At 45.5% G+C, this 21,288-nt stretch overlaps 1 long non-coding RNA gene across 1 annotated transcript; it reads right to left on the bottom strand.

Moving 5' to 3' along the window:
• Positions 1-824: 824 nt before the first annotated feature.
• LOC309512623 lies at positions 825-20,934 on the bottom strand. The gene is made up of 3 exons (XR_014211109.1): positions 16,914-20,934; positions 16,535-16,841; positions 825-1,604 (listed from the first exon to the last, which is right to left on the bottom strand). It is a non-coding gene; the product is annotated as an uncharacterized lncRNA (long non-coding RNA).
• Positions 20,935-21,288: the final 354 nt, after the last annotated feature.

Genomic DNA, 21,288 nt, shown 5'->3' with positions numbered 1-21,288 from the left:
AGATGCCTTTTTGTTACACATATTTAGCCAATGTATTGGATATAATGCGTTGCATTCAATGTTGTTATTTAATTTGTTTGTAAAAGATGGCTTATATTGTTTTGGCATAGATGTACAGTAAATGGTTATGTGTGAATATGTGACTGTGCTAACCCATGTTGAGAGGAGCAGAAAAGTGCGATTATGTGTGTGCGCTAGAGGACTCCTACAACTTTAAATGAACTCAGCCATTGTAGTTGAGTTTACTGGAGTTCAAGGACATGAAGAGGTGGACCGCTTGCACCTGCCTGGAAAAAGGATCTGGGAAACTTTGGAGGAGTGTCAACCTAACGCTTGTTGTAAACAAGGAGTATAAAAGACTGATGAACTGACTGCCTCTTGGGATACTGATACGCCAGAGCCCCCGACGCCTAGAAGCCCAGAGCTGGGGACAAGAAACCCCAAGCAGAAGATAAGAAGCCCAGAGCTTACTACACCTTTGTTTCAAAACATGACTATTGTATTTTATACTTAAACGATTAAGTTGTATTCGCCTTTTATATTTTTGTTTATTATAAAAAGAAAAGTAACCAATTAAAAGAAATGTAATTGATTACAAAATCTGCCTACTGAGATTTATGATGCTGGAAGACTTTTAATGAGAACATACCACAGAGGAGTCTTCTGACCAAATTGTAAGTACCTTTTGAATGCTTACGGTTTAGGTCAGATTTGACTTTCTTTACCTTACCTGAGAATAATAAATAAATAGGTAAAAGGTGTTAAGAGTAAAGTACACACCGTAAAACAATAACAATGTTTGTTACTTCTGAAAATAGTTTTTATATGTAACAAGGCGGACCTCCGCCGTCTATAATTAGTGGGGAATTAAACTCGCTCAAGTTGTTCAATTGAATGAAAGTATAGGCAATAGTGAGGTACACGGTCTTTATTTCTTTAAAATGACTCTTAAAACATTTACTGGGAGCAAATACTAAACATCATAATCATACACCCAATACAAACAAATGGAATGGCCATAATAAGGAGGGCGACCAGATTGAATCAGGTATACAAGTCTTGAGCTGGAAGCAACGATCTCCACTTATTTAAGTGCAACCCGGGAAAATTGTAACACACGTGTTGAATGAAATATACAACCACAGCAATCCAAAAATAGTGTTATCACTGCATCACACCACCTCCTAAGATGGAAAATATAGCCGCTTCCAGTAGCCTACCCAGCCCCCTAAAATGGCCAAACAAAGTTAAATAAAAGAAACAAAAAAAAAGAAATAATAATCACAATATACAATACAACAATCAACCAAAGAAAACGAAGTTTACAATACTTCTAAACAAAGTTAGATAAAGGAACAAAAAAATAAATAATAATCACAATATACAATACAACAATCAACCAAAGAAAACGAAGTTTCAGTACTTCTGATCCAAAACAAATTTATACAAACAAAAAAAACTCAATTAAAAACAAACTTTAAGTACTGGGAAAAAGCAGTGGTCTAGTGCCATCGGCTGCCGGATAATCTGTCAACACATAATACATGTTTAACACACCTACATTGGTATAACATTGGAATATACAAATAACATCTAGACTATACCTTGTAACAACAATGACTTTGTGTTGGGGAATTAATTAGCTCAAATTAGCGGTAATATTCATCAATGTGAATATGCATCTGTTGCTTCCATAAATTAATTTATTCAAATTAGGGAATAGGTCACAACCTCGGCTTGTATCAGCGATTACACAGTTACTTGTAATAATCACTGATAGAGACGGGTAGAATTTACTCAATTTGGGGGAATTTGAGGTAAAAGTTGAAGACTGTTCATTTATCACACAGATTGGCCGTCCAGCAGACAGAATGTATGATTCATGAACAGAAATCGGGCGTCTTTAACACTGATAGATAACACTTTCTTGTGGCCACAAAGAAGATAATTATCTTCGTGTTTTAGACAATTTTAGGTTTCTTTTAAGAATAAAAGAAATCGTAGAGCTTATAAGGTAAGATCTGCACTACTCAGGGACTCAGAATTTGAAACAAAACAGGCAAACTTAATTCAAATGATTTAACAAAGTTTATTTAAACAAGCTAGCGATTACACAATCATTTAAAATCACGCAGGAGTAAAAATGCATAAACAAAACAAGCAATATAACGATCGTAATACAGAAATACAACAAAATAAAAAGGTTTGAGAGAGAGAGAGAGGAAACTAATAGTGAAGAATGGAGATAAGAATGATTTTAGGTGTTCGTGTGAGATGTTGAGAGGGTAGCGTTTTGTAAGGAGAGATGGGTTTGCCGACAGCTCCGTGAGCACGTGGCAGTGTGTTTATCTCGGCACACGTGGGTGAGAGTATGTGTGTGCGTGAACGTGTATGTTTGTGTGTGTGAAAGAGAATTTAGAGGGAGAGATAGAAACAGTTTCAGTCATTCACCACAAAACCCCAACGTTTCTTAGTAATATTTAGGCAACTTTAAACAGCATTTCCTTCAGATTGCAAATTTAAAAGATCTACGTTACTCTGTTTGAAAGATCGGCCTTCCTTGGGTGCTTTCGTCTGTGTTGGGTAAAGACACCGGGATCACGTGGTCACAGCGTTCTGGTTGCCGTGGCGACTTGAAGCGAGCGAAGACTCAGCAAAGATTATCTTTAGCCTTAAGTTGATTTTGTGGGTTGGTTTCAGAAGACTATACTATAGTAGTTCTAAGAAAAGACTTGGAAATAAAAGGAAAATAAAAAGCGAGCGGAGCTTCCTTGAGGGAAGGAGGCGTGTCTTCTTTCTCTCTGGCGGACTGCGATTAGAGGAAGAGGGGCGCGCAATTTTAAAGGGCTAAACTCACGCCTCCCTCACGTACGTGGGCCAATCGTCTTTAACAACGTATGGGCCCACCTCCTGACGTTTTGAGGTCTATACGCCTCCTTTTCCGCGGGGTTTTGAACGATGAATTCGTCCATAACTTAATACCACTGGTATTTAATAAAACAATGCATTCTCTGATATTTTGTGTTAAAGATTCAGCATCGTTGTTGTTCGTGGAACACGGCAATACCGCGAATGACAGTTCTAATATCTGAAATCAAGGAGGTACATCATTTCTTGTAATTGTGGACACCACAGAGTGATTACAGGCCAACAAACTACATAGGCATAATATTTGGGACAGGGGATCAGACACACATCAAGAAAATACATTTAAAATATTTCATACAAGGATTTGAGTCCCACGTGGTGGACCTGCGTGTGTTTCTCTGTGTGTGTGTGTGTGTGTGTGTGTGTGTGTGGTGTCAAACAGGGTTCACACCATGCGTTGAACTTTTGGCTTTCCGAGCCGGGGAGGGTGAGGGTGTAAATGTGTGTACGTGCGTTTGAGTCCTTGAATTGATGTATTAGGCACAGAACGCATGTTTTGGGCATCTGGTCTCTAAAACACTGTTTTATTGTTGTGAAGAGTTAATTAGTGTCTATGTGTAAATCAGTGTCCGAGGGACTCCCTAGGGGGGGAGTGCTTTCGGGATCGCTCTCATTGGTCAGCGTGAGGCTCTCCCGGCCATAAACAGACGGTCTCTGTTGGTTTAGACGTAAGAGATCATGTAGAGTGAGAGATAGTCAATGATTTACACCATTTTTCGGCGCCGTTTGGGCTGCACGTCTTGCGTAGAGCAATCTCAAAACAGCAGAGGTGTCGTAAATGAGAGTTCTTTGGAATGTGAGAATAGCTTGAGTCAGAGCGAGACAGGGGTTTTGTAGATTTAGACTGAATTAATTAATTTGATTTAATCACCATGCAACTGGTGATCTGCTCTCCGTTACATTCCCCCTTTTGATGAGTCGACCGGGCGTGTATGGGCCTAGTCGAGTCATCACGGTAACAACGGTCAGATGGCAGGTGCATGGATGGGAAGAGGCTGCACACGGGTGTTGCTTAGGACTGCAGCGTGAGCTCGATGAGGTCTTCAGCTTGCTCTAGTGGGGAGTCATCCTTCCGGAGGTTTCTCCTGAAGCCGACGGAGACTGCCTCTGTGAGCTTGGCTGTGGAGGTTCGAATTGCGTTGATCCTTCTGTACAGGATATAGGCCAAACCCAAAGCTAGGGCGTGTCCGAGGATGCTGGTAATGCATAGTGCGGTATCAGCTGCTGTCCATGTTTGCACCACAGGTGAAGTGTTCCGGATGGGTAGTCGAGACAATGCTTGAAGGGCGGTTGAGTTTAGTTTGTATTGGCCTCTTCTTGTCTGTCCCTACTACGGGCCACATATCTTTTAATTTGATTTCGGTGGACCCATTTGAGAACGGGTTCTCTTGGTCCCCGTTTAAGCTGGATCTGGTATGCTACAGGAGAGAGTTTGTTCACAATTTCATGTGGTCCAGTCCAGTGAGGCAGAAACTTTTTTGACAGTTGCTTGGGTGGCAAGGCGAAACTGTAGTACAGGACTTTGTCGCCCACACTGAGTTCTTGGTGTGATGCCTTTTTGTCGTAAAAGGCTTTCTGGCCTTCAGCGCTGGTCTTCAGGTGTTGCTGAGCGAAAGCAAAAGTTGTTTTCAAGTGTCTATGGAGCTCGTCCAGATATTGGGACGTAGTGTAGGCAGTGACGAGGTTGTTGTCTCCTGGTTGGTACAACAGGTGTAAGGGCAGAGTCATCTGCCTCCCAGTCATGAGTTCAAATGGAGCCACTCTGGTGGATTCCTGTGGTGTGGCTCGGATAGCCATCAGCACCAGGGGAAGTTTCACATCCCAGTCTTTCTGGTTAGCCGACACATATTTTCTCAACATGGCGACCACCGTTCGGTTAGACCTTTCTACCTGTCCGGATGAGATCGGATGGTGACTGATGTGAAGTTTGGCTTGTACCCCTAGAATTCTCCAGATCTTTTGCATGATCTCTGCGGTGAAATGGGTACCTCGATCTGAATTGACTCTCAGTGGCAACCCGAATCGGGAGAAGATGTGGTTCATCAGGAGATATGCCGTTGTTTGGGCGGTGTCGTTAGGTGCTGGCAAACACTCTACCCACTTGGTAAACTGACACACCACCGTGAGAAAGTATTTGTTACCTCTGCTCGATCTGGGCAGCGGTCCCACCCAATCAATTTGGAGATCTGACCAGGGAAATGTGATTCCTCTGCGTTGCAACGGGGCTCTGTGAGTCAGGTTTGTTGGGTGAAACTGACAGCAGACCAGGCATTCTCTCACATACTCTGCCACATCCTGCTGCATACCTGGCCAGTATGCCACTTGTCTAAGTGTCTCATACGTGGCTCTGATACCGTGGTGCCCCGCATAAGGTGCGTTGTGGGCGTGGTTTATCATCTCCCCCCTTTGACATCGGGGCACGACAAGCTTGGGCGAAGTGGTGTCATCGGTGACAAACCATAAAATGTCGTCCCGCACACGCAGCATGTGTCTGCTGTTGTGTAAGTGTCTGAGATCTGAGTTATCAGTGGTGTCAGACGGTGCGATTGGGTTGGGGGAGGGGTCTTTGAGGTGGAGAATCATAGTCTTTATGGCAGTGTCTGAGGCTTGCATTTCAGCAAGGTCGTTGTTTGAAATTTGTGGGGTTAGTGACAGCATCTGCGAAGCAGGTGCAGTAGCAGGTGATGGTTTCTTGCTTCGGGTTAGCACTGCTACATCGGGGGTGGGTGAGGGTTTCGGGGAATTCCACGGTTCACCGTGTAGGGCGCCCGCTTTTGCGAGGGCGTCAGTGTGGTCATTGAAGTCTTTGTCTTGGCCTGGGAGTTTGGAGTGTCCTTTTACCTTTTTCCAGTACACGGCGAGATCGTGTGTCGTTGTGATGTTATCACATTCCTGGAACAGGTGTTGGTGTTTTACAGGCTTGTTGTTAGCAGTTTTGAAACCATTCTGTTTCCAGGTCTGGAGATGGCATACAAAACTGAGTCTGGCATAGTTAGAGTCTGTGCAGATGAGAAGTTCTTTGATGTTGTTTGATGCTGCGATTTGCAGAGTTATGAGAATTGCTGCGATTTCTGCATACTGTGATGACTTGGGGCCTAGCTTGAAGTGTTGTGGTGGGCATGGGTGGTCGTTCACCCACAGTACCCCTGCACCTGCTTTTAGGATGCCCTCGCTGTTGTAGGAGCATCCGTCTACGTAGGCTGTGGGCATGCCTTCGCACGCATTCTTGTCAAAGTACCTGTGGCAGGTCAGTGGTGGTTCTTGGGGCTCAGGTGTGTTCAGCGTTGCGGCAGGAGAGTTGTCAGAGCAGTTTTGACAGGCCGCCAAGCCGTTACCTAGAGCGGATTTGTGGTTTTGTGCATATCTTGCCTCGACGTTTCGTCCTTGGAGAGCCATTAGCCATGTAGCAATGCGTGAATTAGTGACAACGCCGTCGCGGATTCGCTGGCTATTGAGGAACATGACGGGCTGGTGGCATGTTTCTATGATGACTTTTTGTGCACCAATGTAGTTGGAGAAGCGCTGAATTGCCCACACTGTACAGAGCAAAGCTTTTTCGCAGTCTGAGAATTTACATTCTGGAGGGAGAAGTGTCTTGCTGGCATATGCGACTACCTTCTTGTCTTGGTCATGTTGTTGGTATAGGCCAGCACTGAGACATTGGTTTGAAAACCCAGCTTCCAGGTGGAATTCTTTCTGTGGATCAGGGTAAGCAAGGCATGGAGCTGTGCATAAATGTCTTTTTAGTTCTACCATAGCGTGTTCTTGAGCATCTGACCAGACGAAAGGGCAGTCCTTTTTCAATAAGGTCGTTAGAGGCCTGGCGATGTCTGAGTAGTTTTCGATGAACTGTCGGGAGTAGTTGCAAACTCCCAGAAAGCTTCGAAGTTCTGAGACGTTAGTGGGAGGCTTGATGTTTTGAATGGCATGAATACGGTTTGATTGTGGTTCAATGCCATGTGGTCCAATGAGCAAGCCAACGTAATTGACCTTGCTTTTACACCATTGTCCCTTGTGGAGGGCTATTTTGGCGCCGGCAGCAGATAACTGGTTTAAAACATAGTCAATTTCTTTTAGGTGGTCTGCCACCGTCGTGCTTTTCATAAGCACATCGTCGACGTAAATCAGGTTACCTCTCATCCTGGCGTCTGGGCATGCTTTGTTCAGGAATATGTTGAATTCAGCTGGTGAGTTTGCATATCCGAACGGACACCTGTTGAAGGTGTACTGTCGGTTGCCAAACGTGAATGCTAGCTTGTGTTGGTCGTCAGGGTGTACTGGAATGGTCCAGAATCCAGAGGCCACATCGAGTGTAGAGAAGATGGTGGCTCCTCTGATTTGTGGGATTTCCTGTTCCAGCTGAGTCATGGGCCATCGTGACAATGGCACCTGTTGATTTAATTTGCGATAGTCGATGGTTGGTCTCCACTTTCCATTAGGCTTGAGAACAGGCCATAGTGGCGCAGAGTATGTGCTGTTGCAGGCTCGAATGACATTTTTCTCAAGCATTGATTCGATGATTTCCCGCACCGGTTCGTGTGAGGCAATGGGAATCTTGTATTGCTTGACAAAGGTGGGCGGAGCCTCAGGGTGCGTGGGGATACGCACTGTGTGGAGGTCCGTCAGACCACAGTCTAAAGAGTCTTTCGCAAATGATTCTTTGAACTTGTATAGGACTTGTTTTAGTCTTTGGCGGTCTGCATCATCCTGAAGGGCATCAGCATCCTGTAGAATTTGTTGCACTTGCAATTCGAAACCTTGGTATGGTTCCTCTGTTGGTTTGTCATCAGTCTGGTTGGTTTCAACCGGCATGGCAGGTGCGTCAGCTTCACTGACGGGCTGGTGGGAGACTGTGTACACTGTGAGGTGTTGATCCTCTGTCAGCTCTGTTCTGCACACACGGTGTTTGGCTACCGACATGACAGATGTGATGGCAATGAATTGGAAGGGTGCTGTGAACAATGTATTGTCAGTATGTCCCTCAGGTATCAGTGCAGGTGGAATGGGCCCTATTACGGGTAGTATCAGTTCAAAGTCATGAAAGTCATTACTGACTAGCCATCCCAGTCGGTAGGCTTTGGGGATGCTGATGTCAGCTGCTGTGCAATTGTTGAACAGAATGTAGACTACCCGAGATGACACTTCAGTGAGGGGTGTGGCTTCGAGGGTGAGTCCGAGTTCTACACATTCAGGTGAAGGTTGGAAGAAAGCCAGTGTGTGGTTTAGGGTTTGGCCCTGTCGCAGGTTGAGGCGCACGGCGACGCCTTTCGTGTAAGCAGGTACAACTGTTCCTTGTTCGTTGATGAGGGTGCAGACTTCAGGGATGGTCTGACCTGACAGTAGATTGTCATGACTGATGGGAACAGGTGGCAGTGAAATCAATGGGGCCCATACAACCTCATTAAACATGTCCACATGAGCCTTGAGGCGAATCAAGATGTCTGCTCCAATGTAGACGTCGTGAGCTGGGTCTTCCAGGATCAGGAAGTAATGGGTCAAGTGCCGGTGATTCCATGTCAAGTTCAAGGCACAGATCCCTTTGGCAGATGTCAATGAGGTTGGTTCTGGGTTCAAAGGGAAACGGGTGCGTTTACAGGTGTAGGGCAGGTCTGGAGTCTTTTCAAGAATGGCATTGAATAGTGACAAGCTTATAGCTGAGTTGTCTGCCCATAGTGCCAGGATAATGTCTGTTGCGGTTACGTCCTGCAGCTGCAGGGGAGTTTTCACCTGGGGGCAGTAATTATCGGAGTCTGGCGTTGGTCTGAACGTGCAGAGTAGCGAACTTGAACCCTGAACAGCTGTGGGGATTTCATCCTCAGATCTGGCTGAGGGAATTTCCACGATCCTTGTGGCTTGGCATTCTGGCTCAATGGATTTGTACGGCTGGAGGGGGAGGGGTTCGCGCACCTGAGCCCAAATTTGTAGATGCTTGAAGTCCAACAAGGGTTCAAAACGGTCCAGCAGGTCCTTGCCTATGAGAAATTGATAAGTGTTCACAGGGGAAATATACACAGGGTGGACTACGCTCATAGGACCGATTGCCAGGTGAATGGGAGCTAAGTTCTTTAGCTGGATGTCGTTCTGGCTGTATGACTGCACGTTCAGCTCACAAGTGTGGAATTTAAGAGTTCGGTTTTGTCTTTGCGCTTCACACTTGAGTTTTTGAAATAGTTGAGCAGAAATTAGCGTTAGGTCAGAACCTGTGTCCACCAGGGCTTCGAGCTGCATTTCCTTTTCTAAGGTGATGGTTAAGTACAGTTTTCGTGCCACTCCTCTCTCAATGAGGTTGCCCAGGAGTTGTGGCATGGGCTCTTGTGTGTTGATTGACAAGCAGTGGGGGTAGGTCTCTAGTGTCTCGTTGTTGGTGCAGATTACTAGGACAGCGCTGTCTGGCATTTTGTTGTGAGAGCTGCTGCAGTCTTGTGCAGGAAGTGTTGTTGTCAGCTGGAGGGAGTGAGTTGAGCTGTCATTTGGTGATGCAGCAGCGAGTTCGATAGTCTTTGGTTTGACAGCAGTGTTTTGCGGGGCTGTCAGTTTGAGGGAGTGAGTGGAGCTGTCATTTTGTGATGTGACAGCGAGTTCAGCAGTCTGAGGTTTAACAATAGTTTCAGGTGGGCTGTCAGCGTGAGGAGCATTGGTTTCAGGCCTGTGGGCTAGTCATGCGGTGTCTGGTTTATCTTTGTCTTCCTTGTGAGGTTTCTTTTGGACAAGATTTCTCAGTGCTCTTATGAGTTCTGCTTCTTCGGGCGTGGCTGCACTGTTTCTATCGGATGTGGGCTCCATTTTGGGTTTACCGTTGTCATGTCGAGAGGGGTCCCTTGGCCGTTTATCTGGGCTTGCGGTTCGGGGAGATCGGGGTCGGCCCTTTCTGGGGTTGCGGTCGGCTTCCCAGCTGCCTCCGCCTTTTTGGTTGTGGGGGAAGCGATGCCGGTCCCAGGATCCACCGAAACGATCATTTTGCGGCCTTGGGCGGACACCCCCCCGGTTTCGTTGTCCTCTGCCGGCTTGGAACGGTCGGGACTGTTTGTTGCCGGGTTCGTAGTTGGCAGGCTGTGCACCCTCCAGGGCAAGTTCTGGACCGGGCGCAGCGACGGCACACACTGTGGGGTATTTTACAGGTTTTTCAGACACAGTCTTTTGTTTTACGTACGCTTTGTGGGCCAGGTCACGTAACTGTTGAATTGACAGGGTCCGTGGACAGACTAGAACGCCCAGGTGCGCACTTTGACTTGGGTGGAGATTCCGCAGAAAAAGCGTTTTGAAACTCACATCCTCTTCCATGTGTGCCTCATTCCTCGGTCCGAAGTAGGCGAGCCGCAGACGTTCGTAGTAGGCTTGCGGTGTTTCCAGACGAGCTTGTTTGAGGTCCATTGCCGCAATGATGCCTTGGTCCGAGTCTGGATCAGAGAATTCACGGATCAGGGCTTGTCGTAGTTGTGGATAGTTCGTTTTAACGGATTCTGGCTGGCGATCCAGGAAACTTCTCACGATGCGCCCAGAAGTGGTCCGAAGGAGATATAACTTGTCCCAAGTCGTGACATTGTCCACAGTTTGCAAGTGAAATTCAATATCGGTTAAATAAGAGTGCACGTCGTTGCCACCTGCTGGATTTGGGTTGAATGTAGGGATGTTCCTTGCCAGCTTGTCCAGTTCTTTAGAGGCTGTGCGGTGACTGGTGGCTCGTCTTTCCGGGACGGGGCCCGCAGGTGAGATAGTGTCAGGACGTGGGCTTTCCTCTTCTTCTTTAGCTTTAAGAGTTCGGCTGTGAAGTGCAGGTTCGCGGGTAAGGAGAGACGGGGTGGTGTGTGTCTCCCCCTCCCGCTTATCTTGTAGGTCGTACACATGTTTGAGTTCACAGTGGACCAGGTCCAGCTCGCCCTTAAGCTCATGTCTTTGTTGGATGAGCTCGTCAATTTCAGCTCGGGCTTTCTGCAAAAATGTTTCACACACTTTGACTCTAGCGTCTCTGTCCGTTAATTCTGTGCGTGCTCTTGCTAGCAGATCCTCTCCACGTAGCAGCTTGGAATTTAGGGCAGCCGTGGTCTGTTTCTCCGCCTCCACTGTCCTGTCCGTGTCCAGACGCAGGTCCTCCAGGGCCTGCTGTAATCTTTCCACTTCCTGTTGTAGTCCTTCCACTTCCTGTTGTAGTCTTTCCACTTCCTGTTGTAGTTCCGGGTGTGTTTCCTCCTCAGTTCCCAGAAGTAGCTCGTCCAGTTGTTGTTGTGCCAGCTCCTTTTGTTTGCAGGCCTCCTTTAGCTGAGTTTTTAGTCCAGCGGTGTCCTTTTCCAGCTTGGCTTTGTCCTTTTCCAGCTGGGCTTTGTCCTTTTCCAGCTGGGCTTTGTCCTTTTCCAGCTGGGCTTTGTCCTTTTCCAGCTGGGCTTTGTCCTCCTCCAGCAGACGTGCCTGGGACACCAGGTAGTGAGAGAGACTCCCGATGAGGCGACTCCATTCTTTTGAACTGTAGGCCTGCGTGGGGTCCTGGGACATGATCTGGTCCACGTTGGCGTCCAGTTCCTGTTGGGTCAGGAGTTTTGGGTCACCGAAGTCTTTGGATAGGCAACCGGAGGTCATGGCGGCCAACCACGCCTGTAGGCTACTCCAGTGAGCTGCAGGGCTGGGTGAGCGCGACATGTTGACTCACTGTAGGCGAGAGAAGACACAACACACACACACACAAGAAGGGCCAATGCAATCGTGTCGTGAAGCTAATAAACTATAGGACGGTGTGCCGTCTATAGAACTTTGGGCTAACTGACTTTAGACAGTTAGGCGGGTCAGCCTAGGACCCGGAATAGAGACTGTTCAGTTGTCCCTCTATTACTTAGCTTTCTGGGGTCTCGTTGGTGCACTGAAAAACAAGTTACCAAAGAACATGCAAGGCACGAGTAGGCGAGGATTTAAAGGGAAGGAAGAAACAGAAATTGAACACAAAAACAAAACAAAAATATCAGTGATTTGATCTGAGCTGTAATTTGGACACTAATAGCACAAAGGATGTGCCTTGGGGGAGATATTTAAGATTATGTGGCTTATATTGGGAGGCAAAGTTTTCTCTTTTTTTTTTCAAATGATTTAGTCTTACCTGAAATGGACGGAGGTTGCCCCGGCCGGCCCTCCCCGAGCGCGGTCAACCTTCCTGGCGCCCCGAACACCTGGCCGCCGTGACCTTGGATTCTCCGTTACTCTGCTCACGGACACGACCCCTCAAACAGGGTGACTTTTAACACAATCCTAGTAGTTCCGGAGATATCAACCAACCAAACGCAATGCAAAGGTGAGTGCGTCGCAGAACGGTGGCAGGGGCTGCCTAGTGTTTGCGCAGCGGTCCCAACAATTGACTCTTGCGTCGGTGTTTATGGCTGACACTCCGAAGCACCGGATTGCTGAGGTCACGTACTGCGTGCCGCCGCCCGTGACAGAGGTAAGAGAAACTCAAGGGTCACCGCACGGTCAGTGTCGGAAACGTCAGTCGGGAGACTCACCCACAGAGGGCGACCCGGGACTCCTGTAGTCCACTGCAAGTGCTGAGATTCTTGCCTATAAGAGCCACAACATGGAGTGAAACAAGGGACTCTAAAGTGAATTAAGATTTCTTGCTTACACCAAATGGGTTATGTGGTAAAACAATAATAACAAGGTAAAACTTCGCAGAAAAAAAAAGAAAAAAAAAGTAAAATTAAACCAACCTTGAAACGGAAAAACCGAATTAAAAGGGTGTATGGTCTTGTCAGTTAAAGGTGAAACAGAAGATGGTTAGCGGTTTCTCGATGTAGGCGGAAACAGGAGAAGCGGTGCGGTAGACCACTGTAGTGGTTTAATAGAGCCTCTAGGGGGCGCTCTTCCTCTCGTCGGTTCGCCTTAACTGTTGGACACACTTAAACTTTTAATTCAAAATTGGCTTAAAATCAAATCCAAATAATCCTGGGGTACCTTAACAGAGAATTCGAATGGTTATTTATAACAATCAAACAACACTTAAGTTATTTTGTAATGATTACAAACTAATCATTCGAAATCAGCATCTATGGAATGAAATTCAACAGAGTAAATTTGTAGAAAGCTGACTTGGACAGGGAGCTTCCACTAGGGGGCTCTGTCTTTCTCAGGGGTATGATGATTGGAAATAACAAAAAAAAAATTTTTTTTTCTTTTAGAAATGGAAGGATTTCAACAACAAAATAAAATAATCACTATAACATTGAAGTCGTTATTAAATGATTATTTAAAAACGGGAGTAAACCCAAACAGAATCATCAATGTAGATTTAAAAGTGGAAAACACAGCAGGGTATAGTGACCCCGAGGAGAAGAGGGATAGTTGACCTGGAGGGGTGTGGCCACGTGGGGCACTGTCCTCTTCCGGGTGAACTATCAGTGCTTTTGGATTGAGACACTCTATAATTTCCGGTTTCCTTTCTGGGAATTTAAATTCACAATAAACTGTCTCAGTCCAAAATACAAGGGTTGTTTTAAACGAACTTAGCGAGCTGTAAATACAAATATGTATTTAAACAGCGTCTTAGATACTTACGACCGCGAATTTATTTATTTACTTTTTATCACCAAAAATCAAGGCGGAAGGAAATGGCCGACGGGTGTTTACCCCGTCGTCGACCACGCGGTGGCAGTGTTGCGCTTACGCGGAACAAAGACACGAGGTGGTAAATTTAAAACATGAGAACAATACACGCCTGTAGGATTGACTTCAGCAATCGCAATTTCACCCGTGCAGGCCTTTTACAAACACACAAAAAAAAAAAATCACACTGCAACTAAATTCTTTAAAAAGGTCACGCAGACCTTTTGCAAACACATAAATTACACTGCAAATAAATTCTTGAGAGATCACGGCGGATCTTTTGTTTCTGTTCTGTGCAGAAACTATAACGCGGGTTTTTTTTTTTGCTGGTTAGCGAAGCCAGTGGTTTAACCCGTAATGTGTCGTAGCTAGCGACATGCAATAGAATATTCTTTCTGACCGGAGTAGCTTACTTTGCTCTCGGGATTTACAGAAGTACCGGTAACAATGCCTGATGGACTCCTTTGTTCCAACACAGGTATTAAAACAGAATTACATGTACGGTCAAGTAAAATAGATGTTTATTTTCCTCTAATTTTGGACTCGCAACAATACTGTAAACTTAACTGCAGTTTTTCTCCACGACCAGACTTAACTGGTGGGTTATGGCTTTTTGCCCTTTGATCAGTTTTTCGAGTCGACTTATTCAGTAATTCAATACTTATTCAGTAACGTTACAAGATTCAAACGCGCATAAAAACGTTAAACTTTCAAAAATCACACATGAATATCAAATTGCACAATTTGCATCAAAACTGAGTATGAGAGTGCCCGCATTCAAAAAACCAATATTTATGTAACAACAATGACTTTGTGTTGGGGAATTAATTAGCTCAAATTAGCGGTAATATTCATCAATGTGAATATGCATCTGTTGCTTCCATAAATTAATTTATTCAAATTAGGGAATAGGTCACAACCTCGGCTTGTATCAGCGATTACACAGTTACTTGTAATAATCACTGATAGAGACGGGTAGAATTTACTCAATTTGGGGGAATTTGAGGTAAAAGTTGAAGACTGTTCATTTATCACACAGATTGGCCGTCCAGCAGACAGAATGTATGATTCATGAACAGAAATCGGGCGTCTTTAACACTGATAGATAACACTTTCTTGTGGCCACAAAGAAGATAATTATCTTCGTGTTTTAGACAATTTTAGGTTTCTTTTAAGAATAAAAGAAATCGTAGAGCTTATAAGGTAAGATCTGCACTACTCAGGGACTCAGAATTTGAAACAAAACAGGCAAACTTAATTCAAATGATTTAACAAAGTTTATTTAAACAAGCTAGCGATTACACAATCATTTAAAATCACGCAGGAGTAAAAATGCATAAACAAAACAAGCAATATAACGATCGTAATACAGAAATACAACAAAATAAAAAGGTTTGAGAGAGAGAGAGAGGAAACTAATAGTGAAGAATGGAGATAAGAATGATTTTAGGTGTTCGTGTGAGATGTTGAGAGGGTAGCGTTTTGTAAGGAGAGATGGGTTTGCCGACAGCTCCGTGAGCACGTGGCAGTGTGTTTATCTCGGCACACGTGGGTGAGAGTATGTGTGTGCGTGAACGTGTATGTTTGTGTGTGTGAAAGAGAATTTAGAGGGAGAGATAGAAACAGTTTCAGTCATTCACCACAAAACCCCAACGTTTCTTAGTAATATTTAGGCAACTTTAAACAGCATTTCCTTCAGATTGCAAATTTAAAAGATCTACGTTACTCTGTTTGAAAGATCGGCCTTCCTTGGGTGCTTTCGTCTGTGTTGGGTAAAGACACCGGGATCACGTGGTCACAGCGTTCTGGTTGCCGTGGCGACTTGAAGCGAGCGAAGACTCAGCAAAGATTATCTTTAGCCTTAAGTTGATTTTGTGGGTTGGTTTCAGAAGACTATACTATAGTAGTTCTAAGAAAAGACTTGGAAATAAAAGGAAAATAAAAAGCGAGCGGAGCTTCCTTGAGGGAAGGAGGCGTGTCTTCTTTCTCTCTGGCGGACTGCGATTAGAGGAAGAGGGGCGCGCAATTTTAAAGGGCTAAACTCACGCCTCCCTCACGTACGTGGGCCAATCGTCTTTAACAACGTATGGGCCCACCTCCTGACGTTTTGAGGTCTATACGCCTCCTTTTCCGCGGGGTTTTGAACGATGAATTCGTCCATAACTTAATACCACTGGTATTTAATAAAACAATGCATTCTCTGATATTTTGTGTTAAAGATTCAGCATCGTTGTTGTTCGTGGAACACGGCAATACCGCGAATGACAGTTCTAATATCTGAAATCAAGGAGGTACATCATTTCTTGTAATTGTGGACACCACAGAGTGATTACAGGCCAACAAACTACATAGGCATAATATTTGGGACAGGGGATCAGACACACATCAAGAAAATACATTTAAAATATTTCATACAAGGATTTGAGTCCCACGTGGTGGACCTGCGTGTGTTTCTCTGTGTGTGTGTGTGTGTGTGTGTGTGTGTGTGTGTGTGTGGTGTCAAACAGGGTTCACACCATGCGTTGAACTTTTGGCTTTCCGAGCCGGGGAGGGTGAGGGTGTAAATGTGTGTACGTGCGTTTGAGTCCTTGAATTGATGTATTAGGCACAGAACGCATGTTTTGGGCATCTGGTCTCTAAAACACTGTTTTATTGTTGTGAAGAGTTAATTAGTGTCTATGTGTAAATCAGTGTCCGAGGGACTCCCTAGGGGGGGAGTGCTTTCGGGATCGCTCTCATTGGTCAGCGTGAGGCTCTCCCGGCCATAAACAGACGGTCTCTGTTGGTTTAGACGTAAGAGATCATGTAGAGTGAGAGATAGTCAATGATTTACACCATTTTTCGGCGCCGTTTGGGCTGCACGTCTTGCGTAGAGCAATCTCAAAACAGCAGAGGTGTCGTAAATGAGAGTTCTTTGGAATGTGAGAATAGCTTGAGTCAGAGCGAGACAGGGGTTTTGTAGATTTAGACTGAATTAATTAATTTGATTTAATCACCATGCAACTGGTGATCTGCTCTCCGTTACAACCTTTCATTTATATATCTCTATACAAAATATAAAACCACATAAAACATTTCACTACCTGCACCATGTGTCACAAATCACGAACACGATGCTGCTTAATATGAGACGTACAGCTCCACGTGCATGACCGTGGTTTCAGGTTTGTTACTATAACACATACAACACATGCTCAACACAATACTCTATTTTCTCTTGTACGTAATAAAAATCGAACAACCTACCCCTCCCTCGTCACCAGCAGCATGGACAGAAAGCTGATTAATATGAGGCGTACAACTCCACGTGAATGACCGGGATTTCAGGTTTGTTACTATAACACATATAACACATGCTTAAAACAATGCTCATTTTCCCTTATACGTAATAAAATCAAACAACCTACCCCTCCCTCGTCACCAGCAACATGGACAGGAAAGCTGATTAGTATGAGGCGTGCACTCCACGTGAATGACCGTGATTTCAGGTTTGTTACTATAACACATGCAACACGGATACTCAGGAACAAACAATACTCTGCTTTTATCATACATAATAAATCGCATAACCTACCCGGGGATTATTGGCAACATAAACTAGCAGGCGATAACTTCGGCATGCAGATTCAAAAGCTCTTCCCGCGTACAGCAATGCCACGCCAAACAACCATGTGCGTCTCCCACAATAATGTGCCACGCCTCTTTTAACTTCCTTAAGCGGAAATTACGCTAAACGCATTCTGCCATGACGTCAATCAAACTAAAAGAAAAACACATACATCCCCACTACCAACCCACTACACACACCCCCACTTTAGAACAATTCGCCGTCCCGGTGAATTCCTCATAATACTCCTATAACCATGGTCTAAATGCTGTTAAATGTGAACTCACTACTGCATCACTAGGACCCAACTCTTGAGATACAGGCTGAGGTAATCGAAATGGATTTGGGTGACATCCAGCAGTGGGACGTGTAGTTCGCCTAACTGAGGGAGGAACTATATCCTCTCTGCCTAATCCATTACCACTTAGAGCAGACGGACCACCACACCCTGCATTTTCAGGTGAAGCCAAACTTTCACTTGGTGTAACACTCTGGTCCCCCGTCCCCCTAAAACAATCTACCTGACCTCCAGAACAAGAATATGGACGCAACTGTATTCCTGTTTCAATTTGCCCCTCACTTACTTGACCTAAAGTACTTGGGTGGGAGACAGTAACTTCCACCACCAATCCATCACCTTCCTCCAATTCAATCTCCTCCTCCACTCCTTCACCACTCTCTACTCCTCCCTCTACCACCGGGACCATGCTGATATGTGAAGTCGGGACCGGTTTTAACTCAGATCTATGAAGGCACTTAGAAGGACCTGTGCCATCTCGACGTCGCACTTCGTAAACATTTCCAAGGCCATCCTTACATTCTACTACTTCAAACATGCTAGGAGACCATGCATCTTGGATCTTATTGCGCCCCAAAGGGTGACTCCTACAATAAACCAACGTGCCTGGAGCAAGTATAGATGCATCATTTGGTAGCACTACTCCCTGGTATGGGGCCTTCTCCTCCAGATACCTCCGTGCACGATCATAAACTAAAGACAAATGCTCTTTATGTTGGAGAATCCAGTCGCTCACATGGCCTCCTACCAACTCTTCCTCCGCTGCACCCAAGAGGAAATCAATCGGCAACTGTGGCTTCTGACCAAACATAAGTTCGTAAGGGGAGTGCTGTGTGGACTGATGAACAGTGGTGTTATACGCAAACAACAGTTGCGGAAGGAAGTGTGGCCACTTCCCTTTCTTATCTGGAGGCAAAGTCCTCAACAAATCATGCAACGTTCGATTGAAACGTTCGCACTGCCCGTTCCCCTGAGGGTGATATGGGGTAGTACGACTCTTTTGAATCCCATAAAGGTCACAAAGATGTTTAAACAACTCACTCTCAAAGCTACGGCCTTGATCCGAATGTATACGCTTAGGTACGCCATACACACAAAACCACTTTTCCACCAGTATTTTAGCCACGGTCCTTGCTCTCTGATCTGAGGTTGCAAAGGCTTGAGTAAACTTGGAAAACACGTCGGTCACCACCAGAACATTCTCTTGACCGTTGCTAGCTCGTTCCATGAGAGTGAAATCAATTGCAAGGATTTCTAAAGGTCGGGATGCAGTTAGACTTCCCATAAAGGTGCGGAATTTAGGCTGTGTGGCCTTAGCCAGTACACACCGCTCACATGCACTGCACCACTGTTTAACATCCTTCCACATTCCTGGCCAATAGCATCTTTCCCTTAGCAAGGTCATGGTTCGCTCGACACCCTGATGGCCATGGTTATTGTGCACATTGTTAAGAACCTCAGTCCGTAAAGCAATAGGGAGTAATAACTGCAAGACGGTCTCTCCTGCCGGTGGAAGCTGTACTTGACGGTATAACACTCCTTTATCCTCCCTAATCCGAGGCCACTGCCTAACCAACTCCCTAAGGCCTACCTGGCTCTGATCTACTTCTCCCTTTGAGGGCAGTGTTCCCCTCCTCCAGTGTCTCAGGAAACTTCCAATCACCGGATCGGAGGCCTGCAATGCAAAGAGATCACATTTCTCTCGCACTGGTACAGCATTTATAGCCGAGGCATTAGCGACATGGGGGTTTGACTTAACAGCCGGCTGATGTAAAATAACCTCAACTGGAACTACAGTCCCGGCACTGCTCATCATCTGACTACTCATAGTGGGGGAGGGAAGACGTGATAATGCGTCCGCGTTACGATTAGCCGCCCCTGGTCGATACCGAAGGTCAAAATCAAAAAGAGCCAGCTGAGAAGCCCAACGCTGTTCTACGGCTGCCAATTTTGCAGTTTGCAAATAACTCAAGGGGTTATTATCGGTATACACAATGAACCTGTTGCCCATTAGGTATTCCCTGAACTTCTCCGTTATTGACCATTTTAAAGCCAAAAGCTCCAATTTCATCGAGCTATAATTTGACATATTCGTTTCAGGGGGCCGCAAACCTCTACTGGCAAATGCGATAGGCCTAGTCTGTCCCCCCTGGTCTTGAGACAAAACTGCTCCGAGACCACGGTGACTCGCATCAATTTCCAAAATAAAAGGTTTAGAAAAGTCTGCATACCCCAACACCGGAGTATGCACCAACTTCTCTTTAAGGATCACAAAAGCTCTCTCACAATTATCACTCCAATGTTGTTCAAAGGAGCCTGTAGTTCTACGAACCACCCTCTTACCACCTTGCAGTGCTCCCACCAACTTATGCAAGGGTGCAGCAACCGAAGCAAACCCTTCAACAAATCGGCGATAATATGAAGCAAAGCCCAAAAAGGAACGCAATTCTGTCACACTACTAGGCCTTCGCCACTGGGCAACAACACTAACCTTTTCGGGGTCAGTAGCTACTCCCTCTGCCGAAATAATGTGCCCTAAATATTTCACTTCAGTCTGGAACAGATGGCACTTTTGTAGCTTCAATTTCAAGTGATATTGCTGGAGACGTCTCAGCACCATTTCTAACCTCTCCAAATGCTGCTGGAAAGAAGTTGAAAAGACCACTATATCGTCAAGATATAAAAGCAAAGCATGAAATCGTTGGTCACCAAATATCCTTTCCATGAGGCGCTGGAAGGTACTCGGCGCATTGCACAACCCAAAGGGCATCCTAGTAAACTCGAAGAGCCCAAAGGGAGTGCAAAACGCAGTCTTCTCTTGATCTTGACTGGCTACAGGAACCTGGTTGTATCCGCTAGCTAGATCTAAGGTACTAAACAACCTAGCCCCAGCCAAAGCATCCAAGGACTCCTCAATCCGTGGGAGAGGGAAGGCGTCCTTACGAGTTCTTAAATTCAGTTGTCTATAGTCTACACACAGCCTAATTGAACCATCCTTCTTTTGTACAACAACAATTGGAGATGCATATGGACTGCAACTCTGCTTTACCACTCCTTGATCTATCAGCTCTTGGATATGCCTCTTTACCTGATCGTACTGAGAAGGAGGTAACCTACGATAACGCTGTCGCACTGGAGTCTCGTCTATCAAAGGTATTGTATGCTCAACCAAGGTAGCACAGCCCAAATCACCTTCCCCACGACTAAAGATGTCACTATACCTCTCCAGAAGAGTACGGGCCTCCAATACTTCCTGAGAAGACAGATTAGGGCAAACTAACTGTGAAAAATCCACAGAGGGGAGTTCTTCCACTGCCACCGCTTGGACTACAGCTACCTGCTCTCCAGTGGAACTCTGGGAATTGAACTCTACTTGTGTTGTAGACTGCACTGAAACTAGATGAAAGTCTCCAAGAACTACCTTAGGTTGGATCCACCGATCCTGAGTCCCTAAGTTTACGACAGGTACCTCCAGCCTCCCCTGAGCTACTGACAGAAATGCAGCAGATATGATCAAATCACAAGGTAATAGGGGTCGACCGATCAATCGGTCGGACGATTAATCGGCCGATTTTTTGAATTTTTTAACATAATCGGCATCGGCCAATATCCAGTATATCAAGCCGATTATTAGGCGGGCGCATCTGTGGGCAGCCTAGTGTTGTTGTTGTTGTGGAACACGTGTTCGACGCACGCTGCGCCTAGAGTCATTCTCCAGCAGAGTGAGCAGACCTCATCCAGTGCCTAAGGAAGGAGCTAAGTTCCTTGGAGAAAACTCCTTTATATTTAATTAAAACCTTTTGATATGTTACTGCCAACTTCGAGAAAAAATATGAATAGGCGACATGACGTTCGGCTACTTTGGATATTGATAGCG

The sequence above is a fragment of the Leuciscus leuciscus genome (genome assembly GCF_965113295.1).
Source record: "Leuciscus leuciscus genome assembly, chromosome: 1".
Classification (NCBI taxonomy): domain Eukaryota; kingdom Metazoa; phylum Chordata; class Actinopteri; order Cypriniformes; family Leuciscidae; genus Leuciscus; species Leuciscus leuciscus.
The sequence above is the reverse complement of the archived record's forward strand: the minus strand, read 5'-3'. Positions and strand labels throughout refer to the sequence as shown.